Below are 6,199 nucleotides of genomic sequence, written 5' to 3' on the forward strand. Positions count from 1 at the left end.
ATTCTCATATCAAAACTTGAAGCTGTGGCCTAAAAGTCCAACTAAATAAGTGGTGTAGCAACAAACAAACAAAAACCACACCACATGGTGTGTTGAACCATAAACTGTCAATTGCTATATTATCAGGTATGGCCAGGTCTTTCCCATGGATACTATGGGGGCTTTATATAGCTTATAACTAAGTAGCCACACCAAGTAAGTGCAGAAATACATGTAATAACAACATAGATTGAATCTGAAATTGATCATTTTTAGCACAGACCAAATGAAATGAATGAGATTTAAATGAATCTACTCTATGTATTCAATTTTAAAAGAAGTTTTTAAGCAGTAGGTGTAAAATGGTAGGCCCTTTTATTTAAACCCAAACAATTCCAATAATGTATAGACTAGACAGAGAGAAATAAGAGTTATGACATTTTTTTAAGCATAAGGCGTATGTGAAGAATAAGACTTTTCAGCAACTTAGTTAGAACCTATACATAAATCAGCAATCTAGGACTTTGGAGAGAAATGCAGGTAGCAAGTGCAAGCGAGAGATCAGAAAAACAGATTAAGAGAGATAAGATATTGTATCAGGACGAATCTGGGATCAAGAAAATGTGAGCAGCCTTAAGGGTTCCGAGATCATGGACAGATCAGTGAGAATTACAACATACCTCAATAAAATCTCATTTTATCATCTCATTCTTTTTCTATTTCTCCCTTTTCCCAGTACAATGCCCTCCAGATATAGTAGAATGTAATTTATGTCATCTTGTTTTCAATTACCTGTGACCTGGAACACAGTGGCAGAGCATATGTTTTACACAGAGAAAGTCTCAGTTCAGACCATATTCAGTAATGAAGTACATACATAAAGATTAACTATGGCCTTGCATGGTTGTAAACAAAAAATTAAAAATAATAAAGTAATAACTTTAAAAGAACTAATAAAACCAGAATTTAAGATATACATGAAATTTCTAGGTGATATCCTCCATGGGGTATCATCGATACGCTGAAGATACCCATTTATATATCTCTGTCCTGCGTGAATTGAATGATGCAGTAGAGATCCTTTCGTGATTCATGGAAGCCTTAGAAGTCTGAATGGGGAACAACAAACTTCAGCTGAACCCCAGACAAGACAGAGTGGCTGTGGGTGGGCCCCTCTGTACCAGTGGTGGTTTTCAAAAAATTTTACTACTGATGCTGTGGGTGTGGCTTGGTGGCCGTGGCATGGCTTGGTGGGCACGGCAAGGGAAGGATACTGTAAAATCTCCATTCCCACCCCACTCCAGGGGAAGGTTACTGCAAAATCCCCATTTCCTCCCGATCAGCTGGGACTCGGGAGGCAGAGAAAAGATGGGGCTGGGGCAGGGGTGGGTTCTACTTACCTTTACTACCGGTTTGCAATGGGGCCGCGCACAAGCATCAGGGTCAGTGGGCGGAGCCTCCTGCCGGTTTTATTACCAGTTCTATAGAACCGGTGCAAACTGGGAGCAACCCACTACTGGGGTGGGGCCAGTCAGAATTTTTACTACCAGTTCTCCAAAGTACTCAAAATTTCTGCTACCAGTTCCCCAGAACTGGTCAGAACCTGCTGAAACCCAGCTCTGCTCTGTACCCCAGAGTTCATCATTGCACTAGCCCAGGCAGACCTAATGCGTAACTGGGGGGGGTCCTCTTGGACTCACAGCTCCTACTCAAAGAGAAAGTGGTGGCCCTAGCCAGGACATCCTTTGCTCAATTCCACTTTGTGTGCTAATTATGCTCTTTCCTAGATAGGGAGGCTCTCCATGGTCACTCATGCCCTGGGCAACTCCCAATTGGATATTGCAATGCATTCTAGCTACCATGTAGATTATCCAGAAACTTCAGCTAGTGCAGATCCAGAGATATGAACCATACTGAGTGACTGAAGAACATGTGTAACACCCATGCTACTCAAACTGCACTGAGTTAGCAGCCTGCTTCCAGATCCAATTCAAATGTTGGTCAACACCTTAAACAACAACTGGTTTGCCCAAGGTCAGGTTGGCAGTCGTGGGAGGTGTGGCCCATCCCCATCCTCCAGCTCCACCACTCATACAATGGCCAACTTGACCCTGGGTGAACCAGTTGTTAAATTACACACACACACACACCGCTATCAAAATGGATCCTGAGCTCTGCACTGCAATGGAGAAACGGAAAATGGAGCGGCTGACACAAGGGAAGGAGGAGAAGCAGAGAGAAGAAAGAGGAAAAGCAGACTTCTCCTTCCTTTGCGCTGGCTGCTCCCCTGCCCATTTCTCCATTGCAGCGCAGTGCAGCAACCAGGATCCATTTTGATTGGGGGAGTAATTTAACAACTGGTTTGCCTGAACCGGTGTGAACTGGCTTAATCCTACCACATGGCATAGGACCAAGTTACCTACAGAATCGGCTTCACCCAATCTCATTGCCTATTACACTCAATCTGGCAGGGAAGCTACTACAGACCCCGCTAGTCAAAAAAAATTCAGCTGGTGGGATCTAGGAGGAGTGCCTTCTCTGCTGCTCCCTCTGCTTTGTAGAACATCCTGCCCCCAGAAATGAGGAAAGCCCCCAATCTCATGGCCTTCCATAAAGAGGTCAAAACTTGTCTCTTCAGCCTTGCATGTGTGGGGATGGAGAGCACAGAGGATCATGCAATCATGGGGCTGGCTATTCTCTTGAGAGCTTCCCCATCTGTAATATTCCAATGTTAAATGGCCATCATATGATTTCTCCCCCCCCCACTTTTTTTTGGATGTTCAATGTCATTCTTCTATAATTTTTAAAAAAATTAACCCTAATTTAATTTTAAATGTTAATTTTGTACATTTTATTTATCAGTTTATTATATTGCAAACTGCCCAGAGCCCCTCTCTGAGGGAGGTGGGCAGTTTAGAAATATGAAATTGTACATATAGATGCAAACACACTGTTGAATCGGAGCTTACTTCCAATTATTTATAACATAAGTAACATTTTTTAAACATTAAATTCTCCAGAATATATTATAAAAGCATACTGTAATAACATTACAAATATAACTGTACAATTAATGTGAATTATGTAATTTGCCTCAGGAACCATATCATGAAACAAATGTCACATCATGTCACTGATGATGATGTCATTATAACTATGAGGCCTTCCCTCCTACGGATGCTCGTGCATGCTAACAACAAAGTTCTTGGACTGAGACTGTTCTGTGAACCTACCACTTTGGATCATAAATACAGTTCATGACTTCACAATGGTAAACTAAACCAACCAATGGTTTAATCTGGCATAGAGCCATGATGATGAACCTATGGCACAGGCATAGAGCAACTTTCTGTATTCCTGAATCGTGAGTTGCATGACACCTACCTCTTTTTTAAAAAAAAGAGAGCGAGAGAGAGAGTCAGTGTAGCATATGGCTTCTCAGCTACTTTTGGTAAGCTTCCAAAAATCTTACAAAATGAATCAAATTAAGGACCTTACTAAATGGCAGTAGAAAGATTGTGAGTTGAATCCCAGGTTGCTGCAATCATGTAATGAGTACAGAAGGACTTATGGGATGGGAAATATTCCTGGTTTTAGTATCGATACCAGTGCTGGGTTTCAAATTTTTTTACTACCGGTCCTGTGGGTGTGGCTTGGTGAACGTGGCATGGCTTGGTGGGCGTGGCTTGGTGGGCATGGCAGGGGAAGGATACTGTAAAATCTCCATTCCCACCCCACTCCAGGGGAAGGATACTGTAAAATCTCCATTCCCTCCTCAAACCAGGGAAAGGTTACTGCAAAATCCCCATTTCCTCCCAATCAGCTGGGACTTGGGAGGCAGAGAATAGATGGGGCCGGGGCAGGGGTGGGTTCTACTTACCTTTACTACCGGTTTGCAACGGGGTCGCGCACAAGCATCAGGGTCAGTGGACCGAGCCTCCTGCCGGTTTTACTACTGGTGCTATAGAACCGGTGCAAACCGGGAGCAACCCACTACTGGAGCGGGGCCAGTCAGAATTTTTACTACCAGTTCTCCAAAGTACTCAAAATTTCTGCTACCGGTTCTCCAGAACTGGTCAGAACCTGCTGAAACCCATTTCTGATCAATACCAATCTGCTTGTGAGGAACCCAGAGATGGGTGGTTATAATTACTTGAAATAATAAATATATAAATATAAATACAACACTAAGTAAAGGAAATTAAAGTTATCTGACCTGCTGATTAGTTTCTAATAATGAAACCCAAAGTGCTTCTTTTCGCAGCTGTTTCCATGAATTATTAGAAAGATATTATGAAAAAAAAATAATTGGGGAAATAAGGAAATATGGAAGAGACCTGCAGGAGGATGTGAATGGTATTGTTATCTTCAACTCCATCAGTTTTTGGCTATAATGTAGAAATTATTTGCCATTGCTTTTTTTCTGCATTTTTAAATTTCCAGCATAAAATCCTGACATTTCCTAGACTCCCATCCAAATATTAGCCAGGTCCAACTCTGCTTAGCTTCCAACTCTAGATAAATCTGAGAAGATACTGCCATCTGTTGAGACAGAAAAGAACAGTTTTGTTTTTTTTAATGGATCTTCTTATGGAAAATCACCTCATAATTGGCAACTGTTCTACAAGGTATGGTGAGTCTCCATAGGCAGAGAGCATTCTTCATTGCAACCTGCTTTATCCTGCATTGGTTGACCACAAAGAAAATAGAAATAGTTAGCATTCTCATCTTTTATGAGGCTTTATGTGTACATGTGTAAATGTACACATATTCACATTTGCATATGTAAATATAAACATACCATTCCATATTCCTTGTGGTAACAGCAGTGTTATATCAGTGATGTAAACCTGATGTTATTTTGTCAATTCCCAGACCTAGAATCTGGCTGAGTTCAGCACAGTAGTTAAGAAGGTTTCCTTGCTTGAGATTTGTGTGATGTAGGATCCTAGTTATCATTATATATAGTATATGTATGCCACTATAAATATAAACTGTACAGAGCACTGTATCCATAACTGAAGTAAATTGTTTCCTTGTTGCCTGCTCTGCCTTGGTTTATGCAACATACTAAACCAAAATGTGATTTGTATCTCTCATAAAAATATAAATGCTATGTCCTTCTGATTCAATAACTTTTATCTAACTCCTGAATAGGAGACGCTTTTTTCTCTAAGGAAGATATTACAACTTTAACCGAGGAATGAATAACAGAAATTTGGCAAGTATTTCACTCATGCTTGAAAATCCATTATTAACGTGTGGAAGAACATCTCAAATAAACCACTATCACCAGAGTTTTCAAGTTGTCACACCAACAGATGGTACAGAATTCACATATTCAGGCGTGGGTCATTGAATGATGACATTTCAAACTGTATACAAGCATGTGTGTATCCATTCAAATCTCATGTGAAAACAAGTCAAAGTCATCTTTCTATTAATGAGGCAGCCAGAGACAATAGTCTTTCTCTGAGAAATGTTGACTCTTTCTCTGCCAAGGCAGAAAAATATCATCTCCAGAGGGGCAATACAGCTCCATTACCAGGAAGAAGTTCCCCCGGGGAATTGATGAGCGGGCAAAGGCCTGCCTTCTCTTTCCCTGCCTTCCTCTTTCAGAGAAGAAACAGATGTAGAGTAACTTTCTCTAATTTTCCATCATGGGAGGAGAAGGCACTTAAAGATTGCTTTTCATAGAGGCAGTAAGAATTGGGTCTGGGGTTCTGTCATTTCAAGCTGCTACAGGACTTGTACAGTTGAATATTCCTATATATAATAAACTAGTTAATAACCTGACGTTGCCCAGGTATTTATTTATCTCATGCCTGTATTAGACAGAAAGAGCAACTTCACCCTGAGCCCTGATTTCAGTGTGAATTAAATTAGTTAAAAATGTTTTTCCCTGTGCCCCCAGAAGCATCAAGTAAAATGATACCATCTTGTTGTTTTGCTAGCTGATCCATGATCATTTGGTATGCTTTTTTCTGATCTTGATTTAGAAGTGGCTGCTTGACCGCGATATATGTACTAAGCTGTTTGACGTTATAGTTCTTTTCTTGTATGTAATCTGCATGAAGTACGTCATGTCAGTCTCATAGTGGTGCAGGCAGGCCGAGTTACAGTAATGTTTTATTGATCATGGCCATACATTTGTCCTCAAGAATAAGCAAAGCCTTGTTGAAAGTGTCCAGACCAAATGTAATTTCTAATGTTGGATTTT

The 6,199-nt window shown here is 40.8% G+C and overlaps 1 long non-coding RNA gene across 1 annotated transcript; it reads left to right on the plus strand.

Moving 5' to 3' along the window:
* Nucleotides 1–3,291: 3,291 nt before the first annotated feature.
* Nucleotides 3,292–5,772, plus strand: LOC117665032 (uncharacterized). The gene is made up of 2 exons (XR_004591225.3): nt 3,292–3,430; nt 5,137–5,772. It is a non-coding gene; the product is annotated as an uncharacterized LOC117665032 (long non-coding RNA).
* The last annotated feature ends 427 nt before the right edge of the window (nt 5,773–6,199 follow it).

The sequence above is a fragment of the Pantherophis guttatus genome, chromosome 4 (genome assembly GCF_059756535.1).
Source record: "Pantherophis guttatus breed Tessera chromosome 4, ASM5975653v1, whole genome shotgun sequence".
Classification (NCBI taxonomy): Eukaryota; Metazoa; Chordata; class Lepidosauria; order Squamata; family Colubridae; genus Pantherophis; species Pantherophis guttatus.